The following is a 25,699-nucleotide window of genomic DNA, read 5'->3' as shown; positions in this document are numbered from 1 at the left end:
AAATAGTTTGCCAAAATAATTAAGACATTGAGAATTATTTTGCACAATCCTGGGACATTTGCACGCTCACAGTTTCCCATTTCTGCTTAATTTATAGATAAGTGACCAGATGTATCTGTAATTAATTTCTCGGGAACATGTGGCCAGTAATAGTTTCGATAGATTGGGTGTGCAAATAAGTTCTGAGCAAGTCTTGGGTAATGGAGTAAATAATAATGAACAGGAGGCAAATTTTAAGTGGCAACACCCGGATATGAAACTGTTCAATAGAAGCAAAATTAGTAATATCATTAAATGTTACTCAATGTATTTCTTAATGACTTGATTGGTGTAGAATGCCTCATGAATTAACACGGTCTCCTTTGCGGAATGCAGAGCGAATTCTCTTTAAGGTTTTATGTAGACAGAAAAGAAACCTTATTAAAATCGGTTCAATGTCTGCCGGTCTGTCTTTTTTTCGCAGGTGGAAATCTTCTTACTAAAACCAACCCCTAACTGTTGTCCTCTTCCGCGCGGAGCCACCGCAAAGTATTATTTCGCGGTATTGACATGATTCTAACCTCTCCCTTCACTCAACCTTTTCTACTCCGTAGAAACGAAGAGTGCCTGGAGGCACTCGAAAAGGTCGGCCATAACGTGCGATTCGGAGCCAGGAACGCAAAGGTAAAAGAGTTCCGCTCTGCAAAACCGGACGACCTAGATCCAATCAAAGCCACGAACGATTTGTTGGAGGAGATGACTATCGACGGCCCGACGGGGGCTGACGAATCCCCCACGCAAGCAGATCATGCTGTGGGTAACGCAGATAAATCTGCAACACTCGAAGTGCGCCTCGGCTAATCTGCTTGCCTTCCTTCTGGAGGACACATCGACATCGCACTAATACAGAAGCCCTGGGTCGGAGGTGACCTAACCATCAGAGCGCTCCAGAGGCTGTGGTCAAGCTGGAGCAGGCGGTTGCAGAGAACGAGTATATTTCCTTGGCTTGCATGGCTCATAGCAACAAAGAAGGCCAATCTGTTAATAAGCTGCGACGCCAATGCAAGGCAGCTCGGAAATCAACGAGAGAGGTGAATCATTCTTTGATTTTATTATTAATTCAAACCTATCGGAGTGTAACAGAGGGAGTACACCAACCTTCCATTTCCCCAGCTCGGAGAACTGTGACGGTTGGGACGAGGTCCTTGATATCACCCTAATAACCGACAATGGGACTCTTAGGGTGGAGGACTGGAAAGTGTCTGACCAGAGATCCTTCTCTGATCACATTTGGATGCTTTTTAGTCTAGATCTCGCCGCTGAGGTCTTCAAACCCTTCAGAGATCCCACGAGGATCGACTGGAAAAAGTTTGGTAAAGTAATTAAGAACAAACTCTCCGGTTCGCAAATTGGTAAGATTGGCACGACAGACGAACTGGAGTCATTGGTCGGGGCTCTCGTGTCTTACTAACTACAGCAAAAAGACACTGCCACCGTGGTGGAATGAAGATCTCTCCAGCCTGAAGACTCTGGCCAGTGAAATCTTCAACATCTGTCACAGGCATAAATATTGAGAGCCATACAAGGACTGCCTGAAGAACTACAAGTCGGCCATCAAAACCGTCAAAAGGCGGTCTTGGTTGGACTATTGTCAGAACATCGAAAACACCAGTAAATCCACGAGACTCAGTAAGATTCTGTCCAAGGAACATAAGAGCCCATCCTTTCTTAAAAAGTCGGAAGGCTCCTGGACGGAATCTTCTAGTGAAACCTTGGAGCTGCTGATTCAAACGCACTTTCCCGCCAGCGAGGAGAACTGTGAGTCAGAACCTTACTTGGAGGGTTTGCGGCCACCCCAGCTGTGCGAGTCTGTCAAATCGATAATTACCGAGGATAAAATCGGCTGGGCTATAAACAGCTCCTCCACAAATGAATCTCCAGGCCCAGATGGCATATTGCCAGTCATGCTACAGTAGCTGCAAGGAAGAGTTGTACCGTGGCTTGTTGAAATTTACCGGAGCTGCATCTCGTTACGATACGTACCACAGACCTAGAGACGAGTACGAGTGTTTTTCATACCGAAAGTGGGCAGGCGCGGTCATGAGTCCGCGAAGGACTTTCGACCAATCAACCTGACCTCTTTCGTTCTGAAGACCCTAGAGCGCGTCCTGAACATACACTTAAGGACGATTATGGCGAGAACGCCTTACTCTAAGTGCCAGCATGCCTACCTCAAACGAAAATCCACAGAAACCGCCCTCCACGAAGTAATTGGCATGGTTGAGCGGTCGCTGCAGTACCAGCAGTATACCCTAGCTGCCTTCTTGGATATAGAGGGAGTTTTCAACAACGTTAGTACCAAAGTCATCAAGGAAGTTTTAACCAGTATTAGATTGGAGGGGTATCTTACGCATTGGATTATATCCATACTTAGTACCAGGATAATCCAGTCGGAGCTGAGAGGCACGCCCCCGGGTGGCGCGATTTCTCCGGTGCTCTGGTTAATAGTAATGGACGAAATTTTGCGAACATTGAACAGCAGCGGGGTGAAAGTGGTGGCGTATGCTGACGACTTGGTGATATTAGTGTCAGGGATATTTCCGTCCATTATGAGCGACATCATGGAAGGAGCGTTACGAAAGGTTTGGCTGTGGGCCGCAAGATGCGGACTCGGCATAAATCCAACCAAAACGGAAATGACGCTATTTACCACCACGACAATGATACATGAATTCCACCTACCAATGAAAAATTGATTCTTTCCTCTGATGTAAAGTATCTGTGTGTAATCCTGGATCCAAAGCTAAATTGGAGATCAAACATAGAACTGGAGGTTGAGAAGACTTGCACGAGAACCTTTACAAAGAAATGGGATCTCTGGCCGAAAATGGTTCTCTGGATGTACACCGCTGTAGTGCGTCCGATCCTAACGTGCTGCTCTATTGTACGATGGCAGACTTTGAGCAAAAAATACCATAGGATGAAGCTTAATAGGATTCAAAGAACCGCATATGCAGGTGCTACTGGGGCTCTGCAGCCCTGCCCGGCAGATGCTCTTAATGTACTCCTGCATCTTCGCCCCCTAGAAAAATGGAAAATCTGGGCATTCCCCGTGGACTATGCCACAAGCAAGCTGAACTTCACGAGAAACTTTGCTGTGGACTTTCCAACCAGGGCAAAATTGAAGACCGGTGGCGTGTTGCAAGGTTATGACACAGTATTCTTTGCGGACAGATCACAGATGACCTGTGAAGTCGGCGCGCGGGTTTTCTCCAATACACACAGTGTATCCAAGTCGTATGGTCTCCCAGGTTTCGCCAGTGTATTCCAGGCGGAAGTACTGGCGATATTGGAAGTCTGTCGATGGCTGGAACGAGATTCGAGCCCCAAACGTAACAGAGCCATTCTGACCGACAGCCAAGCGGCCATCAAGACCTTGTACTCATCGACGACATCTTCGAGGCTGGTGGGGCAGTGCATAGACATGCTGAACCATCTGGGCGGCACGCTCAAGGTCACTCTCCTCTGGGTTCCCGGACATAATATGATAGTATAGAGGGGAATGAGCGGGCTGACGGATTGGCCAGGTGAGGCTCTGCTCTTGGCAGCCCTTCGGTGAATACAGTCGGTGTTTCACTGACAGCTGTCGGGGGCGGAGTCTAGTTGCACTACCTAGCAGCCGTGGGTCTTAGATGGCGAAGGCTTACGAGCTGTGCCAAGTCAAGGAGAATTTGGCCCGCTTATAATATAGCCCGATCACGAGAGCTCCTGTGCCAGACGTGTGCAAATGCATTCAATATTACTACGGTCTGCACGGGGCACTGGGCACCATGAGGAAGATTTCTAGCTGGAGTCTGGGAGAGCGTCGCGAATGCTACGGGCTGGTTCTGAAGATCCGAGCCGGCTGGACTCTGCCTCCCTGCTCCCATAACACCAGTCAGCGTCTTAGCAGTTTGTGGCATCAAAACAGCGCACCACAGCGCTAATTGGGCTCCTCGGAGCGGCTACTGATACCTACCTACCTACCTCCCTTGACTCATCGATCGCAACCGCGCTTTCCTCGTCTCCTCTACCTCTCTCGACCTGCATTGACTCCGCCTCACCATTTCAGTTGTCCTTGTCCGCAAGCACTTCCCCAACTAGACATTCCGATGACACTGTTCCTCACAATACCTTCTCTAGACTCTTCGTCAGAAATGGTTCTAAAACCATAACACACTCTTAGGACGATCTTTCTAAAAACCGCGCTCATGTTTTGATCATTATACGCAGTGCAGTTGCCCAAACTGACGCTTTGTACTGCTAGCTATAAGCAGCCTATGGGTGCACTGCAGGCCCCTAACATTTGCCATCATCTTTGCTAGTTCGATGCTAACATTGGATGCCTTAATGCAAATATATTGTAAATGCTGCCAGATATTCAACCTGGCATCTATTATCACTTCAAGGTATTTGGTTGCTAGTGTTGAAGGGATGATGTGGTTCCCCAGTCTGATGTGAGCCGTCGTTTCTTTACACCACTGGGTTATAAGAACCCGTTTTGTTCCGGGTGAGTGTAAGATCTGCATCTTTCAGCCACTGCTTCATGGCAGTGATTGCTTCGGATGAATACTCTTCATCCACGAGATTTTTTGCAACAATCATCACTGCAATTTCATGGGCATATTGTTCTACAATGGCGGTCCTAGCACAGCGTTTTCGAGTAACTGGATACACCAATCACCGCCAAGGACCGCTTTATAAAGTGCCAATTAGCTAAGTTGAATGTGTTTTGTACATCAAGGGTGATTACTGCGCATTTCCAGCTAAGCTAGTAACTAGTAACTGAAAGATCTTATCTGACAGTACGAAAGCTAAATAGTTAGACCGATAAGCCTTCCTCTTTAACTCTTTTAAACTGGGAGCAATCTTACATACATTATTCGCTTCAGCGTTTTCCCCATAGCCTCCAATAGACATGTCAATCTCTAGGGAGATGGTTCACTAAGTTTAGCAAAAACACCCGTTTTTGGCGTTTCCATATCTCCAGAAAAGTCCCATCCACCATGCATGCTTTAAACAACCCTGCAAATATGTTCGGCCTCAACAGCCAGCTTAAGGACTTTCTTTGTTATACCGTCGGGGGCCCATGCTTTGTTGTTTTTCTCCTACTGCAAGTCTCCAGTACTTCATTGGTCATTACTGAGGGTGTTGCAGCCACATTCAAAACTCTGTGGAGACTTTTAGCGCTCGTCCTCTCTTGAGGAAACAAACCTTGTACAATTTTCAGGAGGGGATGGCGGAATTGCCTCACCTTTAATTCTCCCCATCACAACCCTGTAGGCGTTTCTCTATAGAGTTATACACGCTTCTGCGCAGAGTTGCTTGAAGCTGTCCCTCTTGCTATACTGTATAGTTAGCTTGAGGTTTCTTCGTGTTTCCATGTTAAGACGCTGCTTCACCTCCTGGTCAATCCTACCCATTGCTCTTTGGGCCATTCGTCTCACCCTATGACATGCCGACCGAAAATCAGGCTGTTAACTGTTCTACCAACTATTGGGCCTTCTTCCGGGCAAAGTAAGATTCGTAGTTGGCCTCCGAAAGCAGCTCTTAATTGATCCTAGAGTGATTGGTTCATGTTGATCACTTTCCCTCCGCATTTAGCACCTTTTTTTAACTCTGGACACTTGCCTTCTTTTCATCGCAGAGCATGGATTTGTCACATTACCAGGCAATGTGGTACTTTCAACCGCATCTGTGCGTGCGCTCCCCAGACGTCCATATTGGAGATATTTAAAACATTTCTTCAAAGCTATTTGCTCTCTAAGGCGGCAGACTGCCCTTTAAATACCGACCTTCCCGACAGTCAGCCGCTCGCGCACTGCCTCTCCTGGTAGCCAGATGGTCGCCGTCTTTATGCCATATGCCTTTCTGAGACATAACATCTTCACAGACGAAAGTTCCGTATATTTTCTGAGTCCGCTTATAAAAGGATGCCGATACATTGCGAACCAGTCTCCGTTGATCAACGATTTTTCAGACGCTGAAGGGCATCTTTTTTTAGGAGGGGCGTCTCGATATATGTAAAATGGAGTATTGATTTTTTTCTCTTCGAACATAACCATATGAGCTATGAAATAAATTATCTACATGCAGAACTTTTTGGCATCGCTTGTTAAGACAAGGAGAGAGGCTACGAATGGCATACTTAAATCAAGAGCCCATTCTTAGAAACGACCCAGCCAATAAATCTGAGCAAAAAACAAAACACCTCTCCATCCCCAAAGTCTTATTTGATTACTATATTTTGAAAAATTTACTGGGAATCTTTTAAGTTAATAACAAATCACAAATACTCGAGCATAATTCTGGAAAGTTTGATGAGAACCCCACTATTATTAAAAAAGTTTTAGTAGATTTAATTGGCCCATCACAGATTCTTTTCTCAATTTGTTTCAATCATTCGCCACCGCTTACATCTTTTCGCTAAAATCGTTTCTTACCTTCACATATCTAAAAGGCAGAAACTCACTTAAAACTTGAAGGCCATTATAACTGAACCTAATTACGCTCATTCAATCCAGGATTCCAAGAGACATTTATAATTGTCTGCCAAATATTAGTGCCTTTCCAAACAACTCATTCGGTCCTTTCTGAAAATCTGGGAATGGCTGTAAATTTAAGTCGAGAGCCTGATTATTAACTTTTCCACCCCTCAATGTTTCCGTTCATCAATTTTCTTCAGAAGACTATCATAAGGTGTGAACGATCAATGCAGTTAAGGGTCTTCAGAAAAATGGCTTTGTTTAGAGATAATGAAAAAAGAGACAAAAGCCTCTGTTTATGACTAGATATTTAAATGTATCTTCTGGCCGGCAACGAATACCTGATGTCCTGGTATGGCTTAGTCCTTTACTTTCACCATTGAAGAAAGCAATGCACTTGTTTTTCACTGCAGCATCCTTCAGTAGTTATATAAGTACAATGGCGTTCGTCTATGTTTCGTTGGAATCTTTGGTGGGAGGGGAAATTTGAGGATAGCACAACCAGCAAGGCGACTTCGTTTGTGAGAAAAAATTGTGTTACAATTGTGTTCTACAATTATTTTAACAACATATTACGTAACCATTAAGTAAGTTACGTTCTTATTTCTACCTTATCTCTGGTGCGTGGGCCAAACTGGAACTCCCGGCCGTCAACCGCAGTGCCTCCTTGGGGGACAACTTGGCTACCGTAGCATCTAATTCTACAAGTGTTTTAGGTTTGGAGAAGGATGTGTCCAAACTTTGTCAAGAACACCAATTACAAAGGCAAAGATGGGCTGAAAGCAGATAGCAAAATAAGCGATTTCGCCATCCACTGCCTCCTGCTCAAGAGGCACTCCAGGAACTGGAAATAGATCCATTTATTAGAAGCTCATCTATTTTACGATCTCTTCTAATAGTAAAGCCGGCAAAAGAGAAAGCCCATTTAGGGAATCAACAGGAGTCAAAAAGGAAAAAAAGGCGTCTCTACCAGTCCAACAAACGGAACTAAAAGTTCAGAAGGGGGAAAACATTTACCTAAAGTGGGAATGCCGGCTACCGAAGCGAAAATAGAAACATTAGATGGGCTAAGCTCGTAAACAAAAAAAGGACAAGAAACCAAAGGAGTGAATACGCCCAGTGGCAATTGTAATCTCCAGCGAAACAAATCAATCTTCCGTTATAAGGAGATACTAAAGGAGGTGAAAACTGACCCCGACCTAAGAAGCCTAGGCGGAAATATCAGCAAAATCCATGTTTGAGTTGAAAAAAGTTTGAAAAAAGTAGAAAAATTGAGGCACGATCTGCAGAATCTAATGAAAGAAGCAACAAATTTGAAAACCTTTGCAACGAAGCTGACGTAAAGAAGAAGAAACCACCACAAGTATCTTGTCCAACAATGCTGAAGTCAATTATTATTATTATTCTGTTCAGTGCAACTTCCCCGCACCTCGTTCTTAAAGAACTATTGTGCTGATAGTGTACCTATTAATCATAGTACCTCAAATAAGTCTATAACCGTTAGGAATTTTTTTTATATTCCCTACTTCCACATCTTTCAACTTTGCATCTGGTATTAAGAGTTCTCCCAGATGCCTCGACCTACTTTGCACAAGTGCGGGACACTGTCCCAGAACGTGTATAGAGGTTTCATAACACTCCGCACAGAACCTGCAGGCAATGTCCGTAGATATCCCTAGTTTCCCTAGGTGATAGTTTAGCCGGCAGGGACCAGTGAGAATCCTTTGTGCACTTGGGTTTGTATCCCCCAATAAGTACCCTGGATTGCTCCATTGCTGGTAGACCCGCGCAATATAGTTCCCTCAACCGTTCCTCTTAATTTTTTAATGTCATAGCCATGAACCCGTCTCCGATCCTATGTCTATCTGGCCTATGTAAAGGCGTGCCTGCCTCATTACTTTCGCACTCAACATGGTCTGGAACCCAGAGTATCTAGATCTTGTTAAACGAGCCGGGCGTATTTAATCTCTCAAGAAATTCCCATATCAGTTGAAAGTGTTTTCTTGTAAATTGCTAACGTGTATCCATAGTCCGGACACCTGTAGCACTTGGTGGGGCCATCGACATTCGTTGTCTGCATACTTCCCATTCAATTTTGATTCTCCCGCTGTTAAGGAGTTTCCTCGCATATTGCCACAACGAGTTTTTGGCCTCGAGCATTTACCCCCCTATCCGCGCATTGGTTACCTCTGGACATTCACACTCTATGGCCTCCTCCACTTCGACTTTAAGGTAGTCAAGATCTCAGAATCAATGCTAGAAACAAGAGCCTTCTCTCACAATAACCCCTTGACCGCTTCACACTCTTGCTACTCGTCTTCGGGCCCAGTTCGATGAGGACTCTCCGTTTTCAGTATGGAAGACACCTCTGCTCCGTTGTCTTCGGGTTTCATCCTGTAGCGGATTTCACTAAGGACTTTCGCAAATGCCTTGCCTTCCGTCGGCTTAATGAGCAGAGTCCCTCTTCGTTTCCTCGTGTTTTCTGCTACTGGCTTTTGGTTTGCAGCCTCCTTGTTTTTGGACAGACAGTTCTTTGGCGGCGTAGTCAGTTATTTCGTTTTATCTTTCTTCGCTTTCTTTTTTTGGGCCCTGGAAACTACTTCGATAAAGTTTCCTTAAGGTATGTCGTCCTTTTTCCGCTTTTTCCCCAGTTCGCTTTGCAGTGGGCTACCTGCGGTCCGTTTGGCGCTAGTAGTCTTCTCGTATTCTGTTGCTCTCCACGTTCACATGTAGACGGAAGTACGGTCCAATAGTTCCTCCAGTTCCATCAGCCTGCTTTTGACGCATTGTTGACGTTCCTCTAGAGGAACGTTGCCGACCACATACGCTTCACCACTGCTCCGCATCTCCTGATGAGCCTTTCCTGTACCGGTCATTCACGGTTCACTCTTCACCAAGAGGCTTTCTCAAGGCTACTACCTAGAATGCAGGCATACTGCCAGCTAGGGTCAGAACTACTAAATCGGGCACCTGGGGGACGTCATACCCCGTATCGTAAGCGGCATGTTAAAGGTCGCTGACGACCGTTGAGATTGTCCGATCTTAACATATCCCCTTTTAGAGAAACAAAAATGCATCGTTTAGTAGGCCTGGCCGATGTGGGAACACCAGTTTATATACCTCTGCCGGGATATCATCGGGTACTGGTGCCTTCTTTTTTTTTCATAGAGAGGACTGCCCCTTCTAACTCTTTTGGGCATTCCACGACGCCTTACACGTTCCAGTTATCAAATCGTGCAGGATGTTCAGGGAATAGTGCCCGTAGAATATCGTATATCTTTTCGGTATCAATTAAACAGGGTTTCCGCAGAGCTCCAACTTTTCGGGTTATCAGTTTACAATTGTCCTCACTAATGTTCATTCATCTTGTCAACTAGGCCCTGTCAGCAGCGAAGAAAAACTCGCTGCCATTGTGCTGCAAGGCTCCTCCCTGTCGTTTAAACTTTGTGTCAAACGGCGTTTCCCAATAACTAGAAAGTTTGCCCGCAGGCTTCCCTTATCAGGTTCATAACTAAATGTCGAACAGTGTCAGTTCCAAAGAGCCTCGACAAACCAACCCGATGTTCACCCTCGCAGCGTTCCACGCACAGGAGAACCGTCGGGATGGTGCACACCGAGAGGTAGCGTCAACCACTCCGAACGCAATATATTGATGGTCGTTTGAGGAGAAGTTTTTCAGAACTTGTTACCCATTCATCAACAACACCAGTGAATTCAACGCGAGGATTATATCAGAAATGTTTCTTTCACAGCCTGGGTGCCGGAACATGGTCGTGGATCTGGTGTTTAAAACGACGAGCCCTGTTCTCGTCGTCATTTCGACAATCCCTTTATCTCTGGAGTCTGGGTGAGCCCATTTAAATGCCTTGGCATCGCTTCCGACAACAGGCTGCGATCCCTGCAGAGAACGCAGGCATTCGCTTTGTGACGGTCGGGTAGGGCAGCGAGTTTTTAGCTTTAAGAATTCACAGAGGTGGTACATTCAATACCTCCGGATATTGACGGTTAATGGCCTCTTCTACTTCGGTCCTTGGATTTTCAGAAACCAGAGCCTTCTCCCAGTAGCCCCTTGAAAGTGTGAAAAAAAGCAGGTCGCAATAGTCAGGAATGTATGTACTCCAGTTCGCCGAGGCATGACGTACGCTTTGCTGGTCTGGAACTCACGGAAGGATGAGTTCTCGCGTTGGGTTCAATGCACTCTACCCGACCATGGTCTGTAGGAACCTGTGTAGTAATACACCCCTTGGCGGAGCTAGGCTCATATCACCAAATCGAATCAGCAACGAGTTGTCGAGAGCTCACCTCACCTCTTCACCGACACAATTTCTCGTGGCTACTACCTAGGACCTTTTTCATTCTTCTCACTTGTTTATTTCGGATTTCATTACCAGGCCCTACCGGGCTAAATGTCTTTTTGACTGAGCATTAAGTCTCTCCTCTGCGTTTCCTCTAGTGAGTAGTAGAGCTACTATTGGGGTCATTGCAAGGTTATTTTGTGTGCATTACTTCCTTATTTGTTCAATCGAACTTTTTCCTTCCTGATTACATGACCTACTTTTGTCGATTGTTTGATAATCACTACGTGTTTGCATTGCTTCTGTGTTATTACGGGTGCGAATATCCTGGGGATAGTATTATCCTTTTCCCTCCTTGTTGAAGATCTTTTGCCAGCTTATACTGACATATAGAAAACGTGCCTCCTAGCCTGCCACAGTTTTGGCAGGATGTTTGTGAACAGGGCACTTAAACTATCTTTCTTAAAAAACTGCAGCACCAGAATCCTTGTTCATTGGGCAAAGTGAAAAACTTTTCAGGAATGATCGATTGAGACAAAATATGAACCTTTTTTTTGGTATCTTAGTATCTTGGTAGCTTAAGAATATCATCATCATCATCAACGGCGCAACAACCGGTATCCAGTCTAGGCCTGCCTTAATAAGGAACTCCAGACATCCCGGTTTTGCGCCGAGGTCCACCAATTCGATATCCGTAAAAGCTATCTGGAGTCCTGGCCTGTGCCATCGCTCCATCTCAGGCAGGCTCTGCATCGTCTTCTTTTTCTACCATAGATATTGCCTTTATAGACTTTGCGGGCTGGATCATCCTTATCCATACGGATTAAGTGATCCGCCCATCGCAACTTATTGAGCCGGATTTTATCCACAATCGGACGGTCATGGCATCGCTCATAGATTTCGGCGTTATGTAGCCTACGGAATCGTCCATCCTCATGTAGGGGGCCAAAAATTCTTCGAAGGATTCTTCTCTGGAACGCGGCCAACAGTTCGCAATTTTTCTTGCTAAGAACCCAAATCTCCGAGGAATACATGAGGACTGGCAAGATCATTGTCTTCTACAGTAAGAGCTTTGACCCTATGGTGAGACGTTTCGAGCGGAACAGTCTTTGTAAGCTGAAATAGGCTCTGTTGGCTGACAACAACCGTGCGCGGATTTCATCATCGTAGCTGTTATCGGTTATGATTTTCGACCCTAGATAGGAGAAATTATCAACGGTCTCAAAGTTGTATTCTCCTATCCTTATTCTTCCTGTTTGGCCAGTGCGGTTTGATGTTGTTGGTTGGTTCATCTTCGGTGCTGACGTTGCCACCATATATTCTGTCTTGCCTTCATTGATGTACAGCCCAAGATCTCGCGCCGCCTGCTCGATCTGGATGAATGCAGTTTGTACGTCTCGGGTGGTTCTTCCCATGATGTCGATATCGTCATCATAGGCCAGTAGTTGAGTGGATTTAAAGAGGATCGTACCTCTTGCATTTACCTCAGCATCACGGATCACTTTCTCGAGGGCCAGGTTAAAGAGGACGCATGACAGGGCATCCCCTTGTCGTAGACCGTTGTTGATGTCGAATGGTCTTGAGAGTGATCCCGCTGCTTTTATCTGGCCTCGAATATTGGTCAGGGTCAGCCTAGTCAGTTTTATTAGTTTCGTCGGGATACCGAATTCTGTCATGGCCGTGTACAGTTTTACCCTGGCTATGCTATCATAGGCGGCTTTAAAGTCGATGAATAGATGGTGCAACTGTTGCCATATTCTAACAGTTTTTCCATCACTTGCCGCAGAAAGAAAATCTGATCTGTTGCTGATTTGCCTTGAGGTAAGCCTCTTTGGTATGGACCACTGATATTCTGGGCGTATGGGGCTATCCGGCCTAGCAAGATAGCGGAAAATATCTTATAGATGGTACGCAACAACGTGATACCTCTGTAATTGCTGCACTGTGTGATATCTGCCTTTTTATGTATGAGACAGATAATGCCTCGTTGCCAATCGCCAGGCATTGATTCGCTGTCCCATACCTTGAACGCAAGTTGATGAACCACTTGGTGTAATTGGTCGCCTCCATATTTAACCAATTCAGCTGTAATTCCATCGGCTCCTGGCGACTTATGATTTTTTAAGCGATGAATTGCACGAGCTCTTTCTCCTACACTTGGTGGTGGCAGTATTTGTCCGTAGTCTTCAGTTGGCGGGACCTCCAACTCCCCGATGTTCTGGTTGTTCAGTAGTTCATCAACCCATCGCTCTAATATGCCCCTTCTGTCGGAAATCAGATTTCCCTTTTTGTCTCGGCAGGATGAGCATCGAGGTGTATAAGACTTCATCCTGCTGACTTGTTGGTAAAATTTGCGCGTCTGGTGCGGTTGCTCCTTGTACTTTTCGAGTTCACAGACTGTTGGTTCTCCCAGACTTCCTTCTTCCGTCTGTGAAGTAGCTTCTCCATTCGCCGGTGTTCTAGGTCTCTGCGTGTGCCCGCGTTCTTTGGGAATGCAACATTACTCGGTATGCAGCATTCTTCCGTTCCGTTGCTAGCTGCGGTCATTGCGGCATTCATTTCCCCCTTATAGGTGTTATGGAGGGCTATATTGTGAATGGCTTCAATATTCACTCTTACCTGATTATCAGACGGGATTGTAGGTGATGCTGTAATTCGAGTCTGGAGCACTATGCCCACGAGATAGTTATCCGAGTCTATATTGGCCCCCCTATATGTTCTGACATTCATCCAGGCTGAGAGGTGGCGGCGTTGAATTAGCATGTGGTCGCTTTGGTTGTCTGGAGGGGCCCATTTATGTTTGTAGACCGCTTTTCGCGCAAACCAGGTACTTCCAACAACCCTTTCGTGCGATACTGCTAACTGAATAATCCGCAGTCCGTTATCATTGGTATCCCTATGTAAGCTATGGGAGCCGACTTATCACCTGAAAAGGGGTCCGTCCCTACTAAACTGTTGAAATTTCCAAGTATGATTTTGATATCATAGAAGGTACCCTTCTCCGACTCTGCAGTCTCCTCTGTATGAGGCTTATATTTCTAAATTTGCCTCGCAAACGCAGAGTGCATAGCCGTTCGCTTATTTTTCAAATCCGATAACAGCAGGTTTTATTTTTTGGCTGGTAAGAAACCTACTTCTAGCACATGGTTCACTGGATGACCGCTATAATATATGGTGTAATGGCTCTTTTTCAGGAAACCGGTCCCTGCCTAATCTATTTCTTGCAACGCTGTTACATCAAGCCTGTATTGGGACAGGATATCGGTTAGCTGCTTGGCAGCTCCATCTCTGTACAGGCAGCGCACGTTCCACGAGAAAATGCGCAAATCATTATTCCGTTGTCGTTACCAGGTTGGCCGTTGTAAAGTCCACTCTGTCCGAGGCTTCTTCTGTGGCTTGGTAACGTTAGTTTTCCGTGTAGGGTTATCAGCCCTATCCAATCCCCAACCTGGAGGACCAGTTGGTACAATTTGTTCCATTTTTGGGCGCGGGAGATTCGCCTTCATCTTTCTCCGTCTGCAGCGTTTCGTTAAGAAGAAGCTCCCAGCGGTCGCCACGTGGAGGTGGAGATAGAGTTTCGTAGTAGAGCTGTTGGTATTGTTTGAGCAGGCGTTTCGCAGGTTTTATGCTCCATCGTGGGTATCAACCCACGTTTCGCACTGGGACCAATAGTACCCTTTGACCACCAGTCTTCCTGATAGCGTTAACATTCGCAGCTTCATCTGACTGAATTTTACTCCTCGTAGCTGAATGACCAACTCTTCTGTCCTTTTTTTGTACCATTCTTTTCCTGTTTCATTCTTCTCTTTTGTTTATTTCGGATTTCATTACCAAGCTCTACGGGGTTAAATGTCTCGACTCAATGCTCGGCCGAAAGCGTTGAGTCCTTTCTCTACCGAGTATTAGAGCTACTATTGGCGTCGCTGCAAGGTTACTTTTTGTTCAATCGTACTTTTTCCTTCCTGATTACATGACCTACTTTTGTCGATTGCTTGATTCTCATGCATTGCGTCTGTGTTTTTAGGGATGCGAATTTCCTGAGGATAGCAGGGAAAAGATGCCCTTCTTGTTGAAGATCTTCTGCCAGCTTATACTGACATATAGAAAACGTGCCTGCCAGCTTGCCAGAGTTTTGCCAGGATGCAGGCTTCTGCGGCATGATGCCCTAATGTTTGTATCTTTGTTGCAACACCAGAACCCTGGCCCATTGGGCAAAGTGAAAAACTGTTCAGGAATGGTCGATTGAGAGAAAATATGAACTTTTTTGTGTTATCTTAGTATCTTGGTAGCTTAAGAATATATTCAGATAAATTTCAAATTAGTAACATTATAAAGGGTTCTCTTCTTTCTTGCAGATTTTGGAAACCATCTCATCGTACGAGTACACTTTCTTGGTGAGTACAGTCCACTATCTAATTTAGGAATATTACTATTTGAAATACAATCTTCAAGTTCAACCGCACCGTCGAACCGTCTCCTTATCAAAATACCAATTCAGTGATAATTAGATTTAGAAAAAAAGTAATAATCTATAAAACAATAGTTGCTCCCCCACATAAATTGTCCCCCCCGATATCTTCCACTAATCTAAATTTTATCTTGACATTCGTCCATTATCTGTGTTACAATACACCCCAAAATTTCTTGGAAGTCCGTAAGCTTCCATCAACCAATGTCCCCGATTATTTTCATTCGAAATTACGCGCTGATACTTGAAACTTACACAGTATTTTTAGAGAAAAATACTTTCATTAAAAAATAATCAATTTTCATATTGATTCGTGCGATAGAGTTCCGTGAATTGTTTATCTATAAATCATGAACACACATATGGAGGTATATAGGTTTCCATATATTTATTTACTCGTATATGCCCAGACATTGACATAATCAAAGGAAAATTTTTTCTGAGAATTTCCTCCATCTATTATCTATTTATTGGCGTCTAAAAAATTGAATTGATTCTTGGAAAAGTATTGATTTGATATTATTATTGATAATTTCAGAGAGTTAAAATTGATCTCTCCCTTCCCATATGAACTCGTGTGTACACGGCATTCACAAACGCAGGTTAATCTGCTCGTAATCATCTTTTTATGGACACCGACGATGCGGACAGGTGGATGAGTTGCATTTTCTCAAATATCTATGCATTCAAAGAACTGGTTGGTTTAATGAAAATAATTAACGTTTTATGCCCTCAAATATCCCGAATGTGATGAGCTCTAGAAATTATACTGGGCAGGTTTTCCAGGAATCTTTTGTCATTGCCCTCCTTGACTTTGCCTGAACCCAAGTATTCGTAATTCCTCCAAGACGTCCACTTGAAATTTATAGCTCCTTCGCATGAAAAAACTACTCCTTGCGGCGACGAGGAAGCGAGCATGCACGGAGTAACTACTTCCCCCAGGCGGAACTAACTACCCTTCCCGCGTGAAAAATTCGAGGAAAATTGGTCCGTCTGCTGGTTGGTCTAATGACCTGCCTTTCGCATTTGCCTCTTCAACGAGGTCGTATCGAGTGGGTCTCCTACAGCGCTACGTTGACGTATTATGATTACGTCTTTACACTTCTTGGTATTTCGAATGCAGTCCGGCGAGAAGTAGCTGTTGAAGGAGAAATTTCAGATATAAAACTAATACATTGGACGGCGGCAGTGAGACTGAACATTTTTACTTTTGAAGCGGAGAAATGAGATAAAAAGTTGACTTCATCAATATATTTACTGCTCTCAAAGGCATTTCTCTACAAGGTTAAGTAAAGATACACAAAGATATATGGAATTAACTTTTTCTGATTAACAATGAAAGTGCTTATCATATCAAGGCCATGCTATCAATTCGTGAATTATCAATAAATAAATACCTTAGTCCGCAGGGGGCTCAAAGTAAACTTCCATAAACGAGTATAAGATTAAATTAAAACGTGAAATTCTAGCTAAAATTGTGATTAATTATTTATGACCAACTCGTGCAACAAAATAAATAAATGTAACACGCAAAACATCTAAGGTTATTATCTTAGCTTGTGGCCAACGTATTTCCCCCTCTCCTCGTCAGATTTACTTCCAACGATCGCACTATCCACGAAAGTGTGCTAGTATTGCACCTCCTCTCACTTTTCACATAGGAGTGCGATATTCACCAAATTTGGCAGGATCATGCTCTATGCTGTAGTTTACATGGTGATTACGTGATTCTAGAGTGAACTTAAAGGGGGGCTTTCCTGTCAATTATTTGAACAGGTATCGGTATGGAGGGTGGCAGCCCCCTCATTTTGTTCAGATTTTCCGGTTGGGTAGTTTCTGAGGATGGGTTCGTTAAAAAAATGATCACTTTCAACACCCCCACCCCTCCCCACTCTCCACCTCTCTAACGAACATTAAAACTAAGACCGGCTTCGAAAAGTACTAACCGAGACCTTTAATTTGATACCCCACATGACTATATTTGATGAAAGAAAAATTTACACCCCCCCTTTGCATGTATGGGGACCCCCCGCCCTTAACTTCGACTTAAAAGGATGTAACTCACTATAGCGTGAGCGTTCACAGATCCCACATTTCTACCATATTTGGTACCAATCGCTACAACCGTCTCCGAGAAAAATGCGTGTGACGGACAGACAGACAGAAAGCTCACAAAAAAAACCACCGCGGCTCGATGAAGGATGCGAGGAGTGAGCCTGAGGGGATAGCTAAGGTAACTAAGCTAGGGACGATGATAAAAAACCTTATGGAGTATGTCAATGCTCAACATAATGTCCATCACGCGATTAAAGATCAAGTGCGTGCTATTAGAACTGCGTACGAGAGGGACTAAAAGAAAGTAGTGAAGGTAAGAAACAGGGAGAAACTACAGCACTGCAGCCAACGCCTAGAGTGCTCCCATCTAAGGGCAGCCCCTTCACAATTGAGGATGCAAAACGTATACTGGACACAAAGGAAACTCCGGAGCCCCGAAAAAGACTGAGAGAGTCTAATGGGGAAGCGGAGTCTCCTCAACGCAGCCAAAAAGGCAAAATGGATAAAACGCCTCCACGGCAAGTCCTCGAAAGACTACTAAACCCTACGACGAAAGACGGTAACTGCAATCAAGTTATTGTTTAGGATAAGTGGGAGATCCTAAGTCCACCAACCACTTGGTGTTGGACCGGACCAAATGAAGAGCAACTTACTCTCACGTCATTTTAGTCCACGGATCCCTCATTTGGGGCAACGGTTTCGTCCAGGGCAATCAAGGTTCCACTTGGACTAAGGTGGAAAAAAATAAAAAGCTACAGAAGCTAATAATAACAAAAGAAAGTGAACTAACGTACGCTGATATTCTCCGCAACGTCAAAACAAATACCTCGTTAATAGAGCTAGGGGAAAATGTGAACCGCATAAGGCGAACGCAGAAAGGCGACCTATTGCTGGAATTTAAACCAGGCGAAAACAAGTCAGAAGACTTGCAGAAAAAAATCGAGTCGTCACTGGGTGAGGCAGCAGAAGTGAAGCTCAGTCAAAATCGTGTGGTTATTGACTGTAAAGACTTGAACGAGATTACAACGAAGGAAGAAATTTGTCAAGCCCTACGATCCCAACTGGGAATACAGTCGATCCAGGAGCGAGATATTCTACGGCTAAGGAAGGCATATGGCGGCACACAAACTGCGTCCATAAGTCTAACATTTGAAGCGGCCAAAAGGGCTATCACGGCCAGTAAAGTTCGTATTGGCTGGGTCCTCTGCCAACTACGAGAGCAGATAACTCTGAAAAGATGCTTCAGGTGTTTGGAATTCGGGCATGTGGCGAAAATGTACTAGCGTTCACGATAGGTCTGACCTGTGTCGTAAATGCGGGAAAAAAGGCCACATTGCAAAAGGCTGCAAAGAAAATCCCAATTGTCTGTTCTGCAGGCAAATAAACGACATTGATAGTGCTTATATCACAGCCAGCAGCACATCTCCGGTGTATAGGAAGGCGATCGACTCTATGCGCAAATAAGGTACAGCTACAGCTAAACCTGAACCATTATCAAGCGGCTCAGGACCTGCTCTCCCAGACGATATTTGAAAACAAACTCGACATTGCTATTAACTGCGAGCAGTACAAAAATCTAGACAGTGGAGTTTTTGTCGCGGATAAGAGCGAAAAAGCAGCGATATGGACATGCGGAAATCGGGCCATAGAAGAAACCACGAAGATTCTCGATAGTGGCTTCACTAGAGCACGCTAACAATGGATGCAGACAACCGTAGCCCTAAGATAGTGGCTGGCGATTTCAACGCATGGGCTGAAGAATGGGGCAGCCGAGAAACGAACGCAGGGAGGACGTATATTACTCGAAGCTCTTTCTCGTCTGAATCTTGTAGTTGCAAACACTGGATGCATGAACACTTTCCGTAAGAGAGAAATGGGGTCCATAACAGATGTTACTTTTGTTAGCGATGTTTTAGCTAAGGACCTGCAGTGGTATGTCAGTAAAGGATATACACATAGCGACCACCAGGCCATCATTTTTTAAATCAGGCATGGCAAACGAATGAAATGGTCTCGGGCGAGAGCTGAAAGGTGAGCAGCTAATAAGTTTGACGAGGAGATTTTCGAAGAAGTCCTGCAGCAAAATACAGCGCTTGAAGGAAGCGCAGAAATTGAAACTTTACAGATTGACGAAAAGTTGCAACGAGCATGTGACGCATCCATGCCAAGGTGTGTTGTATCCCAGAAGCGAGTTCTGAACTTTTGGTGGAATTCTGAAATCGCAGAATGCCAAGGCCAGAAGGCGCAGTCAGCGAAATAGAAACAGATCTAGAGACGAGCAGTTACATGAAGAATACAAAAACGCTCGGAAGGAATTACATGTGGCCATAATAAAAAGTAAAAGCGAACACTTTAAGCGACTGTGTAATGAAGCTGACCCGAATCCCTGGGGTGGCGCCTATAAAACAATAATATCAAAAGCTAACGGCAAATGCTCCCCACCGATTTCTTGCCCTACTTTGCTTAATGACATAGTCACGGAGCTTTTCCCAAAGAATGTGAGTGCCGCTAACCTTCCCACTGTCGAGATAGACACCGCTGAACTTCCCATGGTAAGTGAAAAGGAGGTCATCGAAGCTGCGGATAAAATTGTTGGAAATAAAGCAGCTTGGATAGCATCCCAAATAAAGCTCTCAAAGCAGCAGTCAAAATAGCTCCAAATATGTTTGACGAGGCGTTCACCAGGAGAAGGAGCATTTCCTACATAATGGAAGAAGCAGAAATTAATACTAGTCCCCAAGCCAAACAAACTTTTGGGTGAAGCTTCGTCCTACAGGCCGATATGCCTTCTAAATAATACTGGCAAATTATTCGAACGAGAAATCTATAGCAGATTAATTCGAATTGCCGAAAAGGATGGTCTACAACGGATGCACGCATGTAGCTAACACAGCTTAGACCGCACTTGACGAGGGCAAATGTTGTGCAGTGATTACACTTGATGTGAAGAATGCCTTTAATTCCGCTAGATGAACCAAGGTACTTGAGTCCCTAATAATCTTAGGCGTAGCGAAGTACCTGGTGCGTATCGTTGCCGACTTCCTAATCGATAGGATTCTGTGCTGCGAATCAGATGAAGGAATGAAATCATACCAAACGAAATGCGGACTTCCACAAGGGTCTGTCCTAGGGCCCCTCTTGTGGATTATTATGTATAACGGGGTACTGACCTTAGACCTTCCTACTGGTGCGGCCTCCATTGTTTTCGCAGACGATATTGGTGTGACGGTTGTTGTACGCCTTCACGAATTAGTCGAGCTTTATGCAAATGAAGCAGTCTATGAGATTCAACCTTGGTTAGAGAATGCTGGTCTACAGCTCGCAGAGCATAAGACGGAAGTAGTACTTATTACCAAGTGGAGAAAATGCACTCGATGTTGCTCGGAGCACCATGCCAACGAGATAGTGATCCAAGTCTATATTGGCCCCCCTATATGTTCTGACATTCATCAAGGTTGAGACGTGGCGGCGTTCGATCATGTGTGCATAGCCGTTCGCTTATATTTTCAAATCCGATAACAGCAGGTTTCATTTTTTGACTAACTAAGAAACCTACTCCGAGCACATGGTTTACTGGATTGCCACTATAATATATGGTGTAGTGGCTCTTCTCCAGGAAACCGGTCCCTGTCCAGCGCATGTCCTGTAACGCTGTTACATCAGCCTTATATTGGAACAATGTAATGGCCAGCTACTCAGCAGTATTCGGTCTGCACAGGGAACGCACGTTCCATGAGAAAATGCGCAAATCTTTATTCCGTTGTCGTTGCTGAGTTCGCCGTTTTGAAATCCATCCTGTCCGAGGCTCCTTCCGTGGCTTCGTAACTTTGGTTTTCTCCAACCTGGAGGATCAGTTGGTACATTTTGTCCCGTTTTTAGGCGCGGAAGACTCACCCTCAGTGTTCTCCGTCTGCAGTTTTTCATAAAGAAAGAACTCCCAGCGATCACCACGTGGAGGTGGAGATAGGGTTTGGTTGTAGAGCTGTTGATGTTGGTTTAGCAGGCGTTTTCCAGCTTTTATGGTCTATCCACGTTTCGTCCTGGGACCTATACTACCCTCTGACCGCCAATATAACATCATATGTACGGTTAATGTGGTGAAAGGTGATGTTTGTGATATTACTTTGTAATATCACCTTTTTTAAAAAGTAATATGATATCACAATACTTATTAAGGTAATGTTTTTCGCACGTGTAATTGACTCGGAAAAGAAGCCCGACTAACCAAGTAATTTTATATAATATAGACCATAGTTCTGACTAAGCAATACGTTACGCGACGCTTGGAAATAAGTAATTGCAGTTAAAGCAAATTCTTTAAGACTGACGAGTTAGGTGGAACACAATCGAGCAAATTAAGTAGAATACAATCGAACAGAACATATCGTGCAGCCTTTGATCCGAATCACGGTTGCGTCATGGATGTTTGTGTTCCTCTTTGTGTTTGTCCTTCTTATCCTTGTTTGTGCACACTAGTAATGAAGTTGAAATAATAAAACGAGGTAGGGAGAAAAGTAACAATAGACATAGCTCTTTGTCCCTTTAGTGAAGCTTAATGAGCCTACAAAACATTGGTTTTGACTTGCTTTCCTTTCTCCAATCAGTCTCGCCAATTCTCATCTTCCTTCATAATTTTTTTTAGAATATTCTTGAAGATTCTTCAATAATCGAAAACTTCAATAGGGAAGAAGAGGGTTCTTAGCAAGAAGAATTGCGAACGCTTGGCCGCGTTCAAGAGAAGAATCCTCTGAAGAATTTTTGGCTCCCTACATGAGGATGGACGATTCCGTAGCCTACATAACGACGAAATCTATGAGCGATACTATGAGTGTCAGATTGTGGATAAAATCCAGCTCAATAGGTTACGGTGGGCGGGTCACTTAATCCGTATGGATGAGGCTGATCCAGCCCGGAAAGTCTATAAGGGCAATATCTTAAGTAATCCAATTACTTTTTTTATTTTAATAATTTATTTACCGTTAAGTAATTAACACCACTTCTCATTTCAACAATCCTTATAAATATTTAAGATATTTTAAATTAACAATTCATATGTTATTTTCATTAATGTACACTTAACATTACTTTTTAATTCAACGAACTCAAAAAGACTTCTCTGTTCAATTCCCAACTTGATATCTATAATTTGTGACAGGTCTCCTAAAACAAAATCATTCATCGCACACTTTTTTTGAGATCTTCCACTCCCTTGGCGTGCCACGCAAAGTGGATAGATCCGCGCCATCTATTTGCTCGCACTCGCAACATTCGAAATAAATTTCGAATGCTGCGAATCCTGCCGCGCCACATCACTCCGCCCCCAGATGAAACCTAGGGGTTTCAGCGACTGATCCCCGAACTTCGTTCGCCGTTAATCCACAAAGCGGACACGACGTTGCTTCGGGGCGCACGCGGGTTTCAGTCTGGACAAAGAGACCGCCTTTTTGTGACCACTGATCTCGAGCTGGAAGAAATGTTCTCCCCGCTCGAGAACGCGGTACGGGCCCTCATATGGAGGCTGCAGCGGCTTCCGGACGGCATCCGTCCTGATCAGCACGTGCGTGCAAGTGTCCAGCTCCTTGGGCGAACAGGCAGGTATGGACGAGTGTCGAGTGGGTGGTGGCGCTTTGATGCGTCGGAGATTGTCTCTCAGCAGACGCACCAACCCCGACTCCGTGAGACCCGATCTCTTGTCGAAGACCGGATCGCTTGGGAGTCTCGGGTTCTCCCCGTAAACCAGCTCCGCGGGGCTGGCAGCAAACTCCTCTCGGCGGGTTGTTCGAAGGCCGAGTAGGACGAGAGGCAAGACTTGCGTCCAGGACGGGTCGTCGCGTGCCATAATGGCGGCTTTCAGCGTCCGGTGCCAACGTTCCAACATCCCATTGGATTGTGGGTGGTATGCCGTAGTCCGCTGGCGTTTAAAACCAAGGAGTTTGCCTAACTCGGAGAAAAGGGTGGACTCAAATTGCATTCCCTGGTCAGTGATGACCACTGCAGGGACGCCAAAGCGAGGTATCCACTCTCGACAGAGGGCTTCAGCACATGATTGCGCCGTGATGTCTTTCAGAGGTATTGCCTCAGGCCACCGCGTGAACCTGTCGATGATTGTGAGGCAATACTTATAACCGTGCGAGTCTCGCAAAGGCCCTATTATGTCGAGGTGTATGGTGTGGAAACGCTTGGTAGTGCGGGGGAATGAGCCCACTTCTTTCCTAACATGCCTGGAGACCTTACATTTTTGGCATGCGATGCACTCTCTGGCCCAGGAATTAATATCCTTGTTCATGGAGGGCCAGAAGTATTTTCCGGTGACTAACCGGTTTGTTGTCCTGATGCCGGGGTGCGCCAAGTCGTGAACTGCGTGGAACACTTCCTTGCGAAATGTGGCCGGAATGTATGGCCGAGGTCCCTTTTCCGAGTCTTCGCAGCAGAGCGAGAGGTTTGAGCCGAAGATGGGCAACTCCCGAAATTTGTATTTGGGGTTGGACTTGAGGCTCTGAAGTGCTGCGTCATCCACTTGCGCCTTGGCAATAGCCGAGAAATCGAGTGAGGCGGGGATGTTAACTTCGGAGACACGAGACAAAGCGTCAGCAACAATGTTGTCCTTCCCGGACACGTGCTGGATGTCCGACGTAAACTGGCTTATGAAGCTCAGGTGTCGAAGCTGACGAGGGGACGCTTTGTCGGGCTTCTGTTTCAAAGCGAACGTGAGAGGCTTATGGTCCGTGAACACTGTGAACGGCCTGCCTTCTAGGGAGAAACGGAAGTATTTGATGGACAGGTATGCGGCGAGCAGTTCGCGATCGTAGGTGCTGTAGTTCCGTTGAGCGGGATTCAACTGCTTCGAGAAGAAGCTCAACGGCTGCCAAACTTGGTCCACCTTTTGGTGAAGGGCAGCACCTACTGCGTTGTCAGAGGCATCAACAAAAACGGCTAGGGGTGCATCTTGCAGAGGGAATGCCAAGAGCGTAGCGTCAGCCAGTTGTTGACGAGATTTGTCAAACGCGCAGATAGCCTCTTCAGACCACACGATCTCTCGTGTGTCCTTAGTTTTGGGGCCAGACAAGTACGCGTTCAAAATGGACTGGAGATGGGCGGCCTTGGGCAGGAAACGACGGTAGAAGTTCAGCATGCCCAAGAACCTCCTCAACTCCCTCACTGTCTTTGGACGCGGGAAGCTTGTTATCGCTTGCACCTTGTCTGGGTCGGGCTGTATTCCTTCAGGGGAAATGAAATGGCCGAGGAATCTCACCTGTTGTTGAAGGAATTTGCATTTCTCAACGTTTAGGACTAAACCGGCCTCAAGGAGACGTTGAAAAATGCACTCGAGATGGGCTAAGTGCTCAGACTCAGTGGTAGAAGCGACCAAAACATCATCCAAATATACGAAACAGAATTCGAGGTTTCGCAGGACTGAGTGAATGAACCTTTGAAAGGTTTGCGCCGCATTGCACAATCCGAAAGTCATTCGGGTGAACTCGAAGAGTCCAAAGGGTGTGCATATTGCCGTCTTTGGAATGTCTTCAGGAGCTACTGGAATTTGGTGATAAGCCTTGGTTAAGTCCAAGGTCGAAAAGATGCGGCAATTCGCGAGGTGATGCGCAAAGTCGTGGATGAGTGGAATTGGATATCGGTCAGGAACAGTCTGTGCATTTAGCCTTCTGTAATCCCCACATGGGCGCCATTCGCCGTTTGGCTTAGGGACCATATGCAGTGGGGAAGACCAACAGCTGTTTGAGGGCCTGCAGATACCCTGTTGAACGAGTTGTTCAAACTCTTTCCGTGCAATTGCCAGTTTCTGAGATGGTAGAGGACGCACCTTCGAGAAGATCGGGGAACCAGTAGTGATAATGTGGTGCTGCACATTGTGCTTCACTGGTTTGGAGAGACTACAGTTGGTAGTAATCTGGCTGAACTTTTGGAGAAGTGCCCGAACACGAGAGTCGGTAATGTCTTCTAAAAGAACGGAAAGATTATTGCCTGGGTGAGATACCATATGTCCCGACGAATTAAGGTTGGTCGTGGAATCTATAAGAGACTTGTTTTGCAAGTCCACCAGCAATCCATAGTGACACAGGAAGTCTGCGCCTAGTATGGGGAAGCTGACATCCGCCAAGATGAAACGCCACGAAAACGTCCTACGCAAGCCAAGACTCACGTCCACTTGCCTATACCCGTACGTGTTTATGCGGGAGGAATTTGCTGCCGCAAGTTTGAGCGGTTGAGGGAAAAGTTGATGATGCTGGGGTACGGGAAGGACCGAAACCTCCGCACCCGTGTCGACGAGGTAGTTGCGCCTGCTGAGAGGGTCGAAAATAGTTAGGCGACGTGGTGCTGCGTTCTGGGTGGCCGCCGCCAAAACCCCCCGCGGACCTAGT

The sequence above is a fragment of the Hermetia illucens genome, chromosome 2 (assembly GCF_905115235.1).
Source record: "Hermetia illucens chromosome 2, iHerIll2.2.curated.20191125, whole genome shotgun sequence".
NCBI classification, from domain to species: domain Eukaryota; kingdom Metazoa; phylum Arthropoda; class Insecta; order Diptera; family Stratiomyidae; genus Hermetia; species Hermetia illucens.
The sequence above is the reverse complement of the archived record's forward strand: the minus strand, read 5'-3'. Positions refer to the sequence as shown.